Below are 19,932 nucleotides of genomic sequence, written 5' to 3' on the forward strand. Positions count from 1 at the left end.
GATTCCACCTTCAGGGATCTATGCACCTTTTTTCCTAGATCACTCTGTCCTACTGCATTCTTCAATGCCCTACCATTTACCATGTATGTCCTGTTTGGATTATTCCTACCAAAATGTAGCGTGTCACATTAATAACACTTCTTTTACCCTGATGGTGTTGGAGAACTTATGCCAACTATAATTTTCTCATAATATTTGCCTCTTCTCCAAAATTGCAATGAGCTTGTGTTGTGCCCTTCCCAAGGAAAAAATGGGGTTAAAATATATCCACATATATTTTTCACATCTTCTCTCTTCTTTTTCTAATAACAATCATGGCCATGAATGCCATCGTCATAATGGCATCGTCACAGCACATAATGAACAAACAAACTCCCTGTTTTAATATTGCTTATTAAACACATTTACCCTTTGTTGCATCTGCTAAACATGTACATTATACATATTTATCCACACAAAATGCTGAAGGAACTCACCAGGTCAGGTAGCATCTATGGAAAGGAATATAGAGTGCTATCTTTGATTTCCAGTATCTGTAGAATGTTTTGTGTTTATGCATATTTATCTACTATTTCATCTACTCAACACATGCATTATTCACATTTGTCATCTGTTGCCTGTGTTAAACATATACAGTATGCTATGATATGCAAGGTTATGCTATGTTATGCAATATCATCGCTGATGCATGTGCTAAACACATACATAGGTACATTATACACACAGTTAACCTTCTGTTCTGTGTGCTAAAGATACACATAACACGTACTGAATGCATATTCTTGTACTGCAGCATTTATGTACATTTTGCATAAATGCATATTTAGCTTCCAAAAGCTGATTGAAGCAAACAATAGAAGGGGGGCACAGTGCTAGGCACAATGTCTGAACACAGAGGCTTTTGCTGACCACTGCCTAGCGCGGCCTCCTTACAATTTGCATCTTAATCCTCAGATCAACTCTCAACTGCAATACTTTGAGTAAACTCCTTCCAGCCACTCCTTTGTTACGAACTGTGGTCCTTTTTGTGATCACCCTTCCCTTCATAATTTCATTCTCTTTGCACTTCCATGAGTCTGAATCAGTTAGGAAATTCTCAGTTAGACTTTTGTATTGTGCTCTCCACAAACCCTCCCTCCACCCCCCACACCCTTTGAAGGCCCAACTATGGTTGGGTGCTGGTAACAGATTTCTGCAACTGAGCTCTGGATGTGAGATGTTTTCCTTCATTCGGGCAAGATATGTGGGCCACTGAAACAGAATCAGAATCAGTTCCGATTTAATATCACTGGCATATGCCGTGAAATTTAACTTTATGGCAGCGGTATAATGAAATCCATGATAAACATATACAGAGAAAAAACAGAGTTGCATTAAGTATATATATGTCTATTAAATATTTAAGTTAAAATAAGTAGTGCAAAAATAACAGAAATAAAAAAGTAGTGAGGTAGTGTTTGTGGGTTTAATGTCCATTTAGGAATCGGATGGCAGAGGGAAAGAAGCTGTTCCTGAATCACTGAGTGTGTGCCTAAGCCTTCCCGACAGTACAGAGTGGAGAGCGTATGTCCTGGGTGGTGGACGCCACTTTCCTGGGACACAGCTCCTTGGAGACCATGGAGGCTGGTACCGACGATGGAGCTAACTAATTTTACAGCGCCCCTCCCCCCATATCAGATGGTGGTGCGGCCAGCTCGAATGCTTTCCATAGTACATCTGTAGAAGTTTTCGAGTGTTTTAGATGACAAACCAAATCTCCTCTAACTCCTAATGAAATATTGCCTCTGTCTTACCTTCTTTATGGCTGCATTAACATATTGCATCCAGGTTAAGTCAGAGATATTGACACACAAGAACTTGAAATTGCTCACTCTCTCCAGTTCTGATCCCTCCATGAGGTTTGGCTTGTGTTCCTTTGTCTTACCCTTTCTGAAGCTACAATCGGTTCTTTGGTCTTGCTGATGTTGAGTAGAAGGCCGTTGCTGTGATACCACTTAACTAACTGGTTTATCTTGCTCCTGTACACCCATTCAGCACCATTTGAAATTCTGCCAACAGTGGTTATATAATCAGCAAATTTATAGATGCTGTTTGAGCTATGCCAAGCCACACAGCCATTGGTGGAAAGAGTACAGCAGTGGGCTAAGCACATATCCCTGTGGAGCGCCAGTGTTAATTATCAGCGAGGTGGAGGTGCCATTTGTAATCTGTACAGATTGTGGTCTTTCGGTTAGGAAGTAGAGATCCAGTTGCTGAGGGGGGTTCAGAGCCAAGTTTCTGTTGCACTTTGATCAGGAATGATGATGTTAAATGCTGAGCTATAGTCAATAATCAGAGAAAGAGAGATACAAAATGGAAGCAGACTCTTTGGTCCTCTAAGTCCATGTTGGCCCACCAGCCACATTGATACATCATTCCTACGCAGACCGGCTTTCATCTCTCACATTCTAATCAACAGCTCTGTAGATTTTACCCTGGACTACACACTAAGAGCAAGTTGCTGCTCTTAAACACCGCAATTTAAATTACTACTGCATGCATGAGGGACTGCACGTTTATAGCCCAGCAGCGGCAGTTGGTGCAGTATGTAACACTGCACCAGTGTTGCACAGTGTGCAGTGTGCACGAGATGTAACACTGAGCATCATAGGAAGTCATTCCTACCTGTGGCCATCAAACTTTGCAACTCCTCCCTCGGAGTGTCAAACACCCTGAGCCAATAGGCTGGTCCTGGACTTATTTTTCCACTTGGCACGATTAACATTATTATTTAATTATTTATGGTTTTACATTGCTATTCTTGGTGGTGCGGCTGTAACGAATCCCAGTTTCCCTCAGGATCAATAAAGTATGTCTGTCTGTCTGTCTGTCTATGGACAAGACAAGACTAAAGGCAATTTAAGGTGATCAATTAACTTATCAACTTTTTGTCTTTGATTTGTGGAGGAAACCAGAGCTCCAGCAGGAAACACATATGCAGCATCTCTAGTTTCATGCAGGTTTAAGTAGATTTGGCATGTCTGGATAAAGACCTTAGCTAAAACTTTGACAAACTTCTATTGATGCACAGTGGAGATTATCCTAACTGGCTGCATCATGGCTTGTATGGAAACACCAATGCCCAGGAATGTAACTATCTATAGCAAGTGGTGGATACAGTCCATTGGGCAGATGGTACAAGAGCCTTAGGTCCCACACCACCAGGCTCAGGAATTGTTATTACCCTACAATTATCAGGCTCCTGAAATGGCATGGACAACTTCACTCACCTCAACTCTGAATTGATTCCACAACATAAAGACTGATTTTCAAGGATTGTACAGCTCACATTCTCAGCATTATTTTATTTATTTTTTATGTGCTCAATTTGCCTTCTTTTGCACATTGGGTCTTTGTCAGTCTTTGTTAAGACCATAAGAGATAGGAGCAGAATTAGTCCTTCTGGCCCGTTGAGTCTGCTCCATCACTTCATCATGGTTGATCTTAACCCCCCATTCTAAACTTTGTTGATGTAGAATTTATCATAAATTCTTTTATGTTACTTTATATTCCTGTAAATGGTAACGAGCAAATGAATCTCAAAGTTCCATATACTGTACATGTATTGATAACAAATTTACTTTGTTAATGCATTGAATCTAATCACTGAGAGAACTTGCAGGTTTCACAGAGTCAGCATCGTAAGTCATTATTGAATCTGGGTTGTAGTGCCTATATTCGTGGTGCCACTGAACCATCAGTTTTAGTAACCTGGTGCATTTGGAGAGGAATTGACACCTACCACCAATACACAGGCCTGGTAAAACCAAAGTCTGGTGGGAACAACTTCTGGGCCGTTGTATTGTGTGCCAGAATGACCGATTGTAACCTACTGCCTGTTCCCAAAAACCTTACCTAATTTAATTAGAGAAGCTGTAGGGTGTCTTGGATAAGGTCCAATTCTAGCCCAACCCAATGGAACACACCCAAGATTTGGGTACATTTCGATCTGACACCTCATTTCTGAGCTGACCTCTTATTAAAATTAATAATGATTACACAGCTTGGCTCTGGTTCAAAAGCTTGTCATCGATTGGTGCCACAGGTACCACTGCGAAACTGAATGGTTGTCAGCTGACTTTAAGGTTTATCTGACTTCTAATCTCATGTCATTATACATTACGGCTCCAAAAACACCTCGGTAGACAAGGAATCCACAGCAGAGTGACAATCCAAATGTAGGGAAATCTGCAAATTTCTTAAATGTATGTTAAGCTTTAAGGCATTGATGCAACACCTTTTTTCCAGATGATTTTAATAATCATTTATGTGAGCTCTGAAAGAAGATTCGCAGGTGATAAGATGGATACTAAATCTGTCTTTCCAGCTGTGTCTTTCATTTGGCACCGAGTCACATTTTAATCATAATTGTCTGTGCTTTGCAAAGACTGGTAAGTGCTGAAAATTTAATGTCCATGTCTGATGCCGCCCACTTCAGTTTAGCTTGGAGGCTTTTTGGCAGGTGAAGAATACTGCAAGACAAGTTATAGCAGCTGTTAACCTGTCCAGGGAGTAGTCCACTTCAATAGCATATCTCAACACTTGTTTGGGTAATTACAGCAAATTTCAATTAAGATTTTTCCTGATAATTATACATGTCATTTCATAAAATTTAGTCTAAAAAATCTAAAAGTATTCTTCCAATATCCACCATTTCAGCTACTGTCTTGCTATTCATCCACCTGTCCTCATGTTCTGCCTACCACAATAGATAAACACTCCGTATTTTTCATTTTACTATGCAGACACGCACACTTCACAGGAACTGGAGAAAACTGTCTTTGAATATGAGCAGAGACCTGCCTTCTCTTCAAAAATTGTAAATAGATTGGCCACATCCTTGTGGTGTACTGATAACATGCTGATTAACAGCTCTCTCCTGTGCACATTAATAGCATAGAATTCACACTGTTCTGGTGCAAAAACCTTCCAACCTTTACATCATTTTCATTATTGGAAAAGAAAAATGTGTTGTTATTTCTTTGTTTCTGGGAAGATAGATTGCATGTAAATGAATTATCCACTGTAATCTTGTGATTTGAACCCTCTCCTCCTTGTTCCATATCTGCTTCCTTGAAGCCTGGATTCTTCAAGCATATTCTTGGACCTCACCTCTGATGTCTTCCCGATTTCGAAGCATTGTCTTATCTCTCTCTGTCGTGTGAGTGGGATGTTATTAAAGCTGTTATATAAGCGCCAGCTGTGGTTGCACATGAAGTTGTCTTTCAGCTGTGAAAAGGATGTTGTGGTAGTATGAAAAAAAAACCTGAAAATGGTAGAGAGTGGCCTCACTGTTGTAAGTCTGCTACACTGACCAGGATGAGGCCTATTCGTTAATTTAGCATCTCTGACACTTAATTAGTCCTGAACTTTCTTAGCCCTTACTAAAGTGTACTTTCCAAAGTTTTGAGCTTCTCCAAAACATTTCTATGTCAGACTTCTTTCTTTTTTTCTTTCGACTTTTCATTCTCTTTCCCTCTCTCTCATTTCTTTCTTTCTCGCATTGTTTTCTCTCTTTCTATTTCATTCTCTTTCCCTCATTTTACCTCTCTATTTCTGTCTATCTATCTTTTTGTTTTTCTCATTCATTTTCTTGCTGCCTCGTTTTTGTCCTCTATTCAATTTTATTTCTGACTTTTTCGTTCATTTCCTTCCATCCTCCATTTCCTTTACTGTTGTCTGAAAGCTTCCCTAGCATTTCTTCATTCCTTGCACTTCCCCAATGGCTGCACTTAACTTCCGAAGCTTTACGACTCCCAGCCATCTCAAGGACTTGCCACTGTGGCCTTTCCGCAAAGGAGAGCAGACCAGGAGATGTGAGTAGGCCTCAAGAAGTTTAGGATGAGACACAGCCCTGATAACCTTTTCACAGCTCCTGACACTTTTTCAACCATCTTTGATGATTTACCACCCATAGCTGACTAAATGTGAGAGGCCAGGTAGGAAATGTATCCACCCTCTCCTGATCAGGAACTGCCCCTGGTCTCACTTCAGCTAGCTGGTGATTATGTGTGGTCCAACTAGTAAGCTGATAGGTTATCCAAGGTCATTGTCTCCAGTAAGGATCAAATCACTGTAATCTTTGCTTCTGATTGTGCTTTCTTTTTTATTTTAATAATTTAACAATAATATTGGCATTATATTTGATGTAGCTTTTCCTCTGTATCCCTTCCATTATGAAGACCATAAGACCATAAGACATAAGAACAGAATTAGGCCATTCAGCCCATCGACTCTCTCTGCCATTCCATCATGGCTGATTTATTATTCTTCTTAACCTAATTCTCTGGCCTTATCCCCAAAACCATTGACACCCTGATTAATCAAAAACCTATCAAGCTCCACCTTAAATAAATCCACAGCTGCCTGTGGCAGTGAATTCCACAAATCCACCACCCTCTAGCTAAAGAAATTTTTCCTCATCTTTGTTGTAAATTAATGTCCCTCAACTCTGAGGCTGTGCTCTCTGCTGCTAGACTCCCCCCAATATAGGAATCATCCTCTCCACATCCACTTTATCCAGACCTTTCAATTTTCAATAGGTTGCAATCAGATCCCCCTCATTCTCCTAAACTCCAGCGAGAACATGCCCAGAGCCATCAAACGCTGCTCATATGTTAACCCTTTCATTCCTGGGATGTTTCTCGTGAACCTCCTCTGAACCCGCTCCAAAGCCAGTATATCTTCTGTCCTTCATTACTGCCACAGTGCCCTTTCTACCTTAACACAAGTGATGCTGAATTAGTCATCCATGAATGAGCCAATTCTCACCTAGATGGCTCCGGCTTCAGTAAGCATCTATTCAATAATAAGTGCTACTTACTCGTTGGCCCTGCCCTACCTTGCCTGTATCTTCACTTTAGCTTTACAAATCCTATACTTAAGGCAACTGAATGACTGATGGAGAGATACAATTAGTATTTCCAAACAGTGATCACAATGACGTCACAAACCACAGGATTCAAGTGTAAGTGGTTTATGAACATCAGCTAAATGTCAATTTTGAATTATTCTGTGCTGTCAGTTATTTATTATTCTTCATGATATACAGACCTAAAGTAAATAATATTAGCCTATGGATGAGTGCTAAGACTTACACTTAAATGCCTTTTATTATTGGTTGACCCTCTTCCTACCTCAGCTCTTCTGCTGGAAGCCACACATTGTTTTGGTGCTCATTTTGACCACTGGCAAGGTTCGTATCTTCATCCTCCATTGACTCCAGCTCACTCAAAAATCTGCCAGCTCATATTCAAGCTCTTACAAGATCCCATTAACCCAACACCTACTATCCTCATCGCTTTCCATTAGCTCCTGGTCCAATAGTAACTCCATTTTAAAATTAACATTTTTATTTTTAAACTTCTCAGTGGCTTACCCCTTTCCTTTTTTCCTTTTTTCTATACCATCCTCCAGGTCTGAAGATCTCCTAGTCTCTTAAGGCTCCTCTGCAATGTCATCACCTTTTCCATTGCTTCTCAAAGCCCAGGAACATCTTTATAGATATTTCCACCTTAATCTTCTCCACTTCTCCTTTTATTCCTTGAGACTCTTCAGAAAAATTATCCCTTTGACCAAGCTTCTTGATTGACCTGTCTTTCCTAAAAAGTTCCTTATTTGATAATGCCTCATAACCAGAAATGCACTACTGTTTTCAAGGAATGCTCTGGTTGAATAGAATAAGGAAGTAAGAATCATGGAATTGTACAGCCTGGGAACAGGCCTTTTGGCCCAATGTATCCATGACAACCCTGATTTTTATCTGTCCCATTTGCCTTCATTTGGTCCCTATCTCTCTAAATCAGGAGCTCCCAACCTGGGGTCCAGGGACCTCTTGCTTAATGGTATTGGTCCATGGCATAAAAAAGGTTGGGAACCCCTGCTCTAAACCCTTGCTATTCATGTACCTGTCCAAATGGTCTTTAGAATGTTTCTGCCTGGTTTGGTGTATAATGACAGCAAGTCTGAGATACCAAATTCAGTTTGTAGACTATAATTTGAAGGACTCTGGATCAATGGACTCTTTTATGGTTCTGCTGCTACTCAGTGGTCGGGCACGGGGGTTTGGTGCTTCTGCTTGTGTGGGTGGGAGTGGGGGTGTCGATGTTTTGCTACTGCTTATGCTAAGCACGGAAGAGGGACAGTGCCTTCAGTGTGTCGATGTTTCTATTGCACTATGAGGGTTCTTTGTTTGACAGATTTCTGGGAAGAGGACGAATTTCAGATTGTATACTCTATACGTACTCTGATATTAAGTGCACTTTGAAACTTTGATCTTAACTGAATGAGAAAGTAGGGTTGCAGCTCCCATTCCCATATTCTGAAGCACTCAAATTCTTAAAGGCATTACGTAAATGTGAAATATCATTGTGGTGGGTCTCTGATGTAGAAAGTAAGATTATAATGACTTAGCACCACTGAATTGTAATGTCCTGTTGCAGATTTTATAGAGCTGATGGAAAAGTTTAAACTCTTCACTGCAAAACTATAAAAGTTCAACACCTTGAAGTATCTGAGGTCAAGGAGTTTGTGACAGAGTTACAGAGTCATAGACCAATATAGCTCTGATATAGGCCCTTCAGCCCAACAAGTCCATGCCAACTACAATACCCAACCAGCTGGTTCCAATTTTTTGTGTTCAGCCCATGTCTCTCTAAGCATTGCCGCTCTATATACCTGTACGTATCTATTTTCTGTCTGTATTGTATTTTGTGTTGCACTTTTATGCTGGATAATTTGTCATGTGGGTTTTGGTGAAGTAAAAGCGAAAAGTATGGTTCTCACTTTGTGATGACCACCTGGTGACATCTGCTCCTGGCTGAAGGCTATGGTTGCCTCATAAGGTATCTGGAGAATGCACTCTAACAGGTTTATGTAGCAAGTGTCTTAGATCAGTTTAATCTGGTTAAAGCAGTGGGTAGGCGGGGGGGGGGGGAATGATATTTTTTTTTGTTGATCATATAAGTATGTTAAGAATGCTTAACACTTAAGAATGCTTAAGAACATATGAATACGCTTAGACCGATTTTTTTGTTATATCATAAGACCATAGAGCCCCAATTAGGCAATTAGGCCCATTGAGTCTGCTCCACCATTTCATCATGGCTGATCCATTTTTCATCTCAGCCCCAATTTCCTGCCTTCCCCCGTACCCCTTCATGCCTAACCAATCAAGAATCTATCAACTTCTGCCTTAAATATACATAAAGACTTGGCCTCCCCAGCTGTCTTTGGCAAAGAATTCCACATATTCATCACCATCTGGTTAAAGAACTTCCTCTTCATCACCATTCTAAAAGGATACCCCTCTATCCTGAGGCTGTGTCCTCTGGTCTTAGACTCTCCCACCATAGGAAACATCCTCTCCACTCTATCAAGGCCTTTCACCAGTTGAGAGGTTTCAATGAGGGCATCCCTCAATCTGTTGAATTCTACTGAATGCAGGGACAGAGCCTTCAAACACTTTTCATCTGACAAACTATTCAATCCTGGAACCCTTTCCAGTTTCAGCACATCCCTTCTATGATAAGGTGCCCAAACTTGTTCACAATACTCCAAGTGAGGCCTCATCAGTGCTTTATAAAGTCTCAACATTACATCCTTGCTTTTATATTCTGGTCCTTTTGAAATTAATGCTAACATTGCATTTGCCTTCCTCACCACAGGTTCAACCTGCAAATTAACCTTTAGGGAATCCTGCACAAGGACTCGCAAGTACTTTTGCACCTCCATTTTTCATATTTTCTCTCCATTTAGAAAGCAGTCAACCCTTTTATTTCTTCTACCAAAGTGCATGAACATACAGTTCCTTACATTGTATTCCATCTGCCATTGCTTTGCCCATTCTCCGAATCTACAAGATACATAAAGTGTAAAAGAGAGGCAAGAGAGGACACTGGAGAGCTGGAAAAGGATGCTGGAGAGATAGTAATGGGGAACAATGAAATGGTGGATGAGCTAAATAAGTATTTTGCATCAGTCTTCACTGTGGAAGACACCAGCAGTATGGTGGAAGTTCCTGGTGTCAGGGGTCATGAAGTGTGTGAAGTTATCATAACTAGAGAGAAGGTCCTTAGGAAACCGAATTGTCTGAAGGGAGATAAGTCACTCCAGAGTTCTGATAGAGGTGGCTGAAGAGATCATGGAAGCATTAGTAATGATCTTTCAAGAGCCACAAAATTCTGGAATGGTACCAAAAGACTGGAAAATTGCAAATGCCACTCCTCTTTTCAAGAAAGGAAACTATAAGCTAGTTAGTTTGAACTCAGAAGAGTTGAAACTGAAAAGAGTTTGAACTTTGAAGGCAGAAGAAAAGGAACTATAGGCTAGTTAGTTTGAACTCAGTGGTTGGGAAGATGTTGGAGTTGATTATTAAGGTTGATGTCTCTGGGTACTTGGAGGCACATGATAAAATAGGCCACAGTCAGCATGGTTTCCTCAAGGGAAAATCTTGCCTGGCAAATCTGTTGAATTCTTTGAAGAAGCAGCAAACAGGACGGACAAAGGAAAATCGGTTGATGTTGGGTACTTAGATTTTCAGAAGGCCTTTGAAAAGGTGCTACACATGAGGTTGCTTAACAAGCCACAGACCCATGGTATTACAGGAAAGAATCTAGCATGGATAAAGCAGTGGCTGATCTGCAGGAGGCAAAGACTGGGAATAAATAAAGGGAGCCTTTCTAGTTGACTGCCAGTGACCAGGTAATTCATACCCTCTAGTCCAGGCAACATCCACCTAATGTAAGAGTAAGGTCGATGCTTACAAAAGGCATGAAGGATTCATCCTTGAAGTTTTTCAGTGTTCATTTAAAGAAAACTCACTAAACATATGATTAATTCAGTACGTGAATGTCAGCTCCGGTTTGTGGTTTGGATACCACAAGGCAAATATGACAGCCAGAAGTTGGCTAAGCTGATTGGTCCCAGTTGGTCATAGACAATACCAAGGATATGCCTTGGTTAACCTCTTTGGAGCAACACTATAGCGATAAAATGTACGTATTGTGTCAATCAGAATGGGCACTCCTCTGAGAGCATTGAGCTGAACAATATAGACTGGCTGAGGGAATTGAAAACGGCTTTGCCATTGCAGGGATGTATTTCCTAGGTAGTCTTGGGTCCCAGGGCTCATTCCGACTATCTAGGTACTTCAGGATGATCACTGTCTTAATTTTGCAACATGAATCTCGAACTGTTCTCTTAAGTAAAGAGTGCCGTGACAGAGCAGGTCTGCCATAAGTCATTTCTTCCTACCCCGCCCCCCCCCCTCCATCAAGTTGCCCCATTATTCTCATTGTCCCTGTCTGGCAGTGCTGACATTATGCTTATCGGTTGCCCAGCACGGACACTTTTCGTTGTAGTTGCACACTCCAGGACAGTGGCATTCTTTGATGCGTCCTGTTTGTTATTCGTTCCAGTTTCAGGGAGGGGATCTAACTGATGGGTGGTGTGACTTAAAAAAGGTGCCTGTTTGTGATGGCACATGCTCAGTGTTGGCTCAGTGGAAGAGTCCAGTGTGGGGGATGGGGGGAGTGCTGGCTCTCGGAAAATGATTAGTTATTGATTGATTTTGTTGTGCAATATCATTGTCACCTTATTGTGAAGAATACATTTGTGGACATTTGTGATTGTGAAGAAGGATGTGAATTTCTGTGTTTTTATTTGGTACCAGCTCCCTCCACCCCCACATTCCATTATCATTTTGCCATTTTTTTTGCACTGTAAATATTTTTACACTTTTTCTAAAAGTTTTCCACCCCTAACACACAATAAACACTTTTGCACCGTATGTGCTATTGCAGCCTGCTGTCTAATTTTTAAAGTCCACACCTTCATAAGGGCATGAGTCCCTCACCAAAACCCTTTGACGTGACAAGTGCATTGAGCAATGGGCTGGAAATAATGTTGCATCAGTGCAACTATTGAAGACAGCATTCCTTTCCAAGCTAGCTAAATGGTGTGCTGGAGAACGTAGCTGGGATTTATTTATTTATTTAGGGATACAGCACAATCCAGGCCCTGCCAGCTCACCAAGCCACACCGCCTGGCAACCCACTGATTTAACCCTAGCCTAATCGCAGAAGAATTTACAATGATCAATTCACCTTCTAGCCTGTACATCTTTAGACTGGGGAAGGAAACCCACCAGCTCATGGGAAGAACCTACAAACTTTCTTACAGAGGGCGCCATAAATGAACTCTGAACTCTGGTGTCCCAAGCTGTAATAGCATCACACTAATTTCCTTAATTTGTAAGGATTAATTTCCTTACAGGCATTCACAGTAGAACAAAGACCTACACGACAAAAAACTATACACAAAGGATGACAACCAGAGTGCAAGAAGAAGACAAACTCAGCAAATACCAAGTAAGTAAGTAGATACTCAGGTTCTCAATATTATTTATTTTTTGTTTATTTATCTATCTGCCTGAATTGTGGAACATTTGAAAATGAGTCCATAGTTTGTGGCATCAGTTCAAATTTCATAGTTCAGAGTCTCAGTGGCCTCTCTCAAAAGTTTCTGTTCCTAGTTATTTTAAAGTAACTAGCCAGATAGAACAGACCACCATAGGCTAAAGTTGTAATATCCCAATCCACAACTTCCTGTTCCACTTAGGACTATACAAGCACAGAAAGCTGAAACAATTTTTTACATAAGGTAACAATTGTTTCTCACTGGCTCTGATAAGAAATTGTATAACGTCTCCAATCTCCAGCCAGAGAGTCTCCAACCATTGCACCCCTAATGCTCAGCAGCTTTATTATGGCTTACCACCAAGGTCCAGGAGGTTATCATTGACCAGATGATCAACTGGACTAGCCACGTGAATAATTCTGCTACAAGAGCAGTTTATATATCTACAATGAGTATATCCTTCCATCGTTTACAGGGCACCATTTGGGAATGCACTCTATTACTCGCCATATGTTTGGGATCAGTGTAGCTCCAACAATAGTCAATCCACTTCAGTACGATCTGTTCCAACACCTTCCATTATTGGGACACCATAGACAGGGCAATAGATGGTGCCTTCCCCAAGTTACCTATGTTATAGCTTCTCTGAGGAGCGTCACCTTGCTTCGATAGAGAGGCCCATGAGTTCCTGAGATCCCAAAAGCTATGCCAACTAGAGTTTAGCCGCCTGGTACTTAATTCCTGGTATGGTCACCCATGGCGGTAAGAATAAGGGGGATTTTCTAGACAAATAAAAAGATAACACAACACAGTGGCATTGAAGGTGGAGGAAGGCCGCAGTAGTGACGGTCCCCAGTTGTCTTGCACTCCATGCCACTGGACCCTGACCCTGATCATTTAAGGACAATGTGGTGGCTGCCTGTGCATCAGGGGAACGTCATATTCGATTCGAGTGATCACATTGTTACTATATTCAGAAAAGTAAGCATTGAATAAGTTGTTTTGCAAATCAGTGAATCTAATGATTTGTCAAATGGCACCAAGTTTTGAAATGCAACTCATTACACCAGCTTCTTGAAATTGTATTAGACGGTTTTCATTTCTGTTCCAGAAGAATCTCTGCTGTCCTTCTGGGATATTATTCTGAAGAGTAGATGAGTTTTCCATATGATAACTAATTCTTCTTCTTCTTCTTGTATAACACATTGGTGAGGTCTAATTTGGAGTATCGTGTGCAGTTTTGATCACCTACTGTACCTACAGGAAAGATGCAAATAAGGTTGAAAAAGTACAGACAAAATTTACAAGGATGTTGCCAGGTCTGGACGACCTGAGTTATCAGGAAAGATTGAATCGGTTAGGACTTTATTCCATAGAATGTTGAAGACTGAGAGGAGATTTGATAGAGGTATACAAAATTATGAGGGGTATAGATAGGGTCAATGCAAGAAGGCTTTTTCCACTGAGGTTGGGTGGGACTACAACTCAAGGCCATGGGTTAAGGGAGAAAGGTGAAAAGTTTAAAAGAAACACGAGGGAAACTTCACTCAGTTATGAGAGTGTGGAATTAGTTGCTAGTGCAAGTGGTGCATGCGAGCTTGATTTCAACATTTAAGCTAAGTTTGGATAGGCACGCGGACAGTAGAGATATGGAGGGCTATGGTCCCAGTGCAGGTCGATGGGAGTAGGAAAACTAAATGGTTCGGCACAGACTAAATGGGCTGTAGGGTCTGTTTCTGTGCTGTACTTGTCTATGACTCTATGACTTTTAGGTAGACCCTTGGGATTGAGGAAGACTTGTATTTAGTACAGTTCTATAGGTTCTGGTGTAGCTGACAGGAAATGTCTGATAGGCTGATGGATGCACAGTTAGGGACATGGTGCTTTCTGGACTTAAAATATTTGGAGGAATATCTTGAGATCCTGCTTTTGGTTGTCCATATATCAGCAGAGTATGGGAGAGTGGGACCATTATTGTCAAGAATTTTGTGCTGGGTTGGAATTCCTAATCTTTAAATATCCTTTTCCCTCACTTGGCCAATGACTGCTGTGCACTTGAAGTACTGTTGAATTTTAACTTAATTGTGCGTATCTTTGCTGCAATTTAGCTCCCAAAATATGGGAAGTGCTCATAAACACAAGAGATTCTTCAGATGCTGGAAATCCGGAATAGCTCAAACAAAATGCTGGAGGAACTCAGCAGGTCAGGCAACAGTTATGGAGAAAAATAAAGAAATGATGTTGTGGGCCAAGAGCCTTCATTAAAAAGTAAAGATAAATCGCTAGAAAAAGAAGGTGGGTAGAGAAGAAATGGGGGTGGAGAAGGGGAAAGTAGAATGTTTACTCTTTATTCCTTTCCATGTATGCTACCTGATCTGCTAATTCCCTCCTGCATTTTGTGTGTCTGTTAAATTGGACAGTTTCCCCATTCCACGTCCTGTAGGAAGCTCACTGCAGGGGGATTTTGCCAAATGTGACATTGTGGAGGGAAAGATGAAAAACGTGTTGATGCAATGAAGAACCTCGACACCAGTCTGCACTGACGTTCATCTGTGGAAGATCCATTGGTTAAGATCATGCCCTAACCTAATAATTATGCATTTAGCAATGTCAGGGAAAAAAAAAGGTTATCTGGACATTATTCCACAGTGGGAGCATGGTGTGAGCAAATTGACAGCTTTTCCTACAATACACAAATGACTGAGACCAAAAAATTACTTCATTGGCTGTAACTGTTTTGTAACATCCTAAGAGTAAATTGTTACTGTAAAGAGCAGCTATGATGACAGGTCATTGACCTAAAATATAAACTCTTCTTTGCCGAGTATTTTCTAATTGTTATATAATTGTAAGGATTCCTACCTTGCAGATAAGGTACCCATTAATGCTCTTGGAGCCACATCATAAGCAGCATGGACATCATAAGGTCATACGGGGATGAGGACATGACCCATCAACTGATTCAGTTAATTCCTAATTCCAATTATTTCTCTCTCTCTCTCTATCTATCCTTCTTTCTCTCTCTTACTCTCTCTCCCCCTTTCTCTCCCTTTCTCCCTCTCATCCATCCTTCCCTACTTATACCCCCCCCTCAGTCAAGCCTTCTGTCACTGTGTTGCTCAGTAGGTGGGATTGGAGCATCTTCCAAAACCTTCGGTATTGGTCATTGGATTACTACTTGTTAAAACGAAGCAATTATTCTAACAATATGTAAATGTGGATATATTTATATTAGTTGTGTATATTTTAGGGGTATGGCAGAGGCTTATTATGTGGGGATGGTAAGTGGTTTTCGACTTCCTTTAAATTCTACCCACTTACCTCTCTCTCTCTCTCTCTCTCTCTCTCTCTCTCTCTCTCTCTCTCTCTCTCTCTCTCTCTCTCTCTCTCTCTCTCTCTCCCCCTCTTTCTCTCTCTCCCTCTTTCTCTCTCTCTGTTACTTTTTTAACCTCAGGTGCAAATCAGGCCTGTACGTTTTGCCAGGGGCTCTGTCATCTTCAATAATATTCCCAAACTAATTTTCACCTGGTACCAATGAAGACTCGCAGTTTGGCAACTGTGAATACTCTGTCCATTTATACTCCTATCTCTGAACTCAATAGCTCTGGCAGCTCTGTCGATGTCCACTCATCAAAGGCCCATTTGAATCTTCATAGTTTAGTATCAAATCAGGAAGTAGACATTCCAATGGAGTCACCACAGTCTGTGATTAAAAATATTGATCTCAATAAATAGTCTGGGTTTAAAGCAAAAAAACAAATGCAATTCGATTGAACTAGAAGCAGAGGCTAGAGGGAGAAAATTAATTTTAAAGGGTAAAGTAAGCCTGGCAGGGATAGCTTCAGTGGTATTCCAGCCAATCAGTCGCACCAAGGGTAACCAGCTGTGGAACATGTGACTCCCATAGGATCATAAGAGCAAGCTGCCAGATCTGGCAAAGCCAGCAAACCGTGCTGTCAAACAGTCAGCAGTGAAAGAGTTAATTAACCTTGAACTACTGTAATTCCTGCTCTTTTACCAAAGAACCTAATCGCATACATTTGTCGCTTTGCAGGGGGAACATCAATACCCAGGGAGTCTCTGCATTCTATGGGTGCACATTATAGGCAGTAACATTTCTGGTGTAATCATGCATATTATTTTTCTCCTCACTCCTCTGACCAGCGTGAAGCTGTTGCCACTAATGTATTCTGAGCCAGACCAACTGCCGCTGTGAAAAAGACTTGCTTGAGCGACCGTAATAATTGGAAAATTATTTTGATAGCCTGAAACAATCTAATATATTACAGAATTTTATTAAAATAATATCAAATCAAATTAACTGCTATTCCATAATGAATTAAGTAACAAGGTAGGCAGATATTAATCTGCACTTGCTCCCAGGCAAGAGGGAAGAAGTTCATTTATTAAGTTAGCTCTCGCGGCTTGTGAGGGCTGTGGATGGGAAATGTGTGCATTTGTGAGTGTGTGTGTGTATCAGTGTGTGTGTGTGCGTGTGTGTGTGTGTGTGTGTGTATGTGTGTGTTTTGTGTTTGTGTGTGTATCAGTGTGTGTGTGTGCGTGTGTGTGCACACGTGTGTGTGTGTCCATATCCGTTTGTGTATATGTGTACATATACTGTCCGTAGTTTAGGAGGATTGATCTTTCACATTTAACAAGAGCAAACAAAATGAGAAGCTGGCTTTTAAGAGTGCATTTGAACAGAATGGAGGATAGCCCAAAGACTTGCTGCTGCTGACAGCCAGAACACTGAGAAGGAAAGCCACTGTGATTAGTTGGATAATAAGCCGTAATCGACTGCAGCCTGAGTCGACTACAATTATTATGACTAATTAATCCCTGGCAAAAAAAATCTATTTTCTTTCAAATTTTATGTCACTAGACGCAGGCAAACCATTTTGAGACCAGAAAGTCCCAATTCTCAGGACTTTTTTGTTTTACTTTTCTCTAAATCTACAGCAACTTACAAGATCATTTTAGTCCTTTTGTTGGAATTGCAGGTATGATGCCTGCCTCCCGGGCTTATTGTTAAAGACTGCAATTTGCAGTTCAGTTTGAAATGTGCTCCCAGATACTTATGACTTTTCTGTGCATGTCACTGAACTTTGTTTAAAATGTAAGTCGTCACCTGCAATTTGTCCAGAAGGAGTCTAACTGCTCGATTGCATTGAGGACTTCATTCATTAATGTCCTTCCCCTCCTTTACCAATCCAGTGGGTTGTTAGTGGACTTGTGTTAGCGCAGCGGGTAAGTTAGTGGACTAACACTGAGAGACCTAGACTATTGATCTAAAGGAATGAACTCAAATCCCATCTCAGTATCTTGGGAGTTGAAATTCTAGTAATTAGATGAACCCTGAATAAGAAGTTAGTATCAGTAATCATGACATGTATATCGACTTGTGCTCCTATGTTTTGTGGTCTCATGGATCTTAAAGGCATCTTCTAACAATATAAAAAAAACTTACTGTCATAGAGTCATACTGCATGTAAACAGGCACTTATGTGCACCTCAACCTCTATCCAGGCTGGACAATTTTGCTTTCATGTGGCCTATACTCTTGTCTGTCTTCTTCTTGGGCCCCTAACTCCCAGTAGAGCTTAAGCCATTGAAGACCTCCCATCTCCATTGTCCAAAGTCAATGGTGTTGCTGGAGTTTGTCAATGTTTCTGTAATCCATTACACCCACTGTGCAGGGGATTGGCCTCTACAGCTTCATCAGGGCCCGCTTGGTCAGCATTACCTGCTTCCACCCTTATGACAGGGATGTAGGGTTGGACTTTGAGAGGCATCTGCGAACTTGCCCAAATGTTGTAGTACCCATCTCAACCACCTCCTCTGGCAACTTGTTCTTGACACTTAATTCCTCTGTGTGAAAGGTCAGGTTCCTTTCAAATCTTTTCCCTCTCACCTTAATTCTAAGTCCTCTAGTGTTAGACTCCTTTATCCTTGAGAAAATTGTGGTCTTTAATACCCTTTATGGGAGGAAACCTGCTAACCATGCCCAGTCTAACAATGCATTTAAATGCACTTTAAAGTGGACTGGCACACCAGTCAGTACAGCAGTAATTAGGGACGGTAGCAGATGCTGGCACCCACATCCTGTGCGGGAATAAATAGGGAAAGAGTCTCCGAGAAGGTGTTCTGTCTTAGGGCAAGAATCCAGATCTTGACAGAAGCACGGCTCTACAGGAGGCATATGGACAATAAGCTCACTGTGCTGGATCTGTGATTAAAAACTCCAGGGATCTCCTGAACACAACAGTGTTAGAAGTCACACACTGCCTGTCCACAGAAAGGTTAGAATTAATATGCTTAGCTTATGCTCAAAATCTGGCAGGACTGTGTGGAAGGGAGAGTGGGGTTGGGGGGGGGGGTGGTGTGGGAGGGGGTGGCAGGCAATTTGTTCTAAGCACAATCGAAGCCCTCATGTTGTGTCACGGGTGCTAGCGTGTCAGACGCTGTCGACGGGTCAGCGCGGCCTTGGTATCTGGTTTCTTGGGTCACTGCAAGAACAACAGCAAATCAGACGGGACATCTACAGAATAGCAGGCTTTTGAACCATCCAGGGTCCAATTAATTGTACACATGTGGCTCTTCAATTGGCTTCCCATAATGAGGACATTTAAAAAAATTGGTGTCATGCCATGAATATGCAATAGGGCTGTGATTCCATGTGTAAAATTACTTCTCCAGTCCTCTTTATGCCTTAAGCAGTGTGAATATAGAATCATAAGATGATGCTGTAATGCAGGAGGATGCCTGGCCTTTTAACTACAAGGCAGCACATTGGAGGAACTATCCACTCGCCTGTCCTATCCCCACAGTCTCATAAATACTTCTCCTTTTGCAAATATGCAATCATCCCTTAATGAGTTTCAGCCATCACTTTTCAGCACAGCACACTACTGAAGCAATGATGGAAGATCATTGACCTGAAACCATTAACTCGATTTCTTTCTCCATGGATACTGCATGACTTGTTGAGAATTTCCAAAATTCTCTGTTTCTCAGAACCTATTATTTCCCCCGGGCTATCAGGCTGATCAACACCTCCACCCATTAATCTACCCCACCAACCCCTACTCCCACTGCATACTCCTCCCTATTCCCCCAATCACCTTTCATCCCCCCTATGCATGGCCACTTTACACCTACACGGACACTCACCATCCCCCTGTGTTTTCATATGCCCTCCTGCCAAGAGTCTCTTTGTCACCTTATCATTTCCTGTCAGGATCACCTTACATACAGATACTTGGCGCCTAGTTTCACCTGATGTACATACACTCAGCATATGTATGTAAGCTAAGTTTATGTGCAGTACATATGGCCACATTCAGTTACTTGAACGTTGTGTTTTACAGGGTTGCTTTTATATTTATATTTTTTTTTTCAAACAATTATCGATTTCTCAAACCTCTGGGAATTACCCCCTGCTCCTCTTCTTCACCATTCCCCATTCTTGTTTCCCTC

Source organism: Hypanus sabinus, chromosome 2, assembly GCF_030144855.1.
Source record: "Hypanus sabinus isolate sHypSab1 chromosome 2, sHypSab1.hap1, whole genome shotgun sequence".
Taxonomy (NCBI): Eukaryota; Metazoa; Chordata; class Chondrichthyes; order Myliobatiformes; family Dasyatidae; genus Hypanus; species Hypanus sabinus.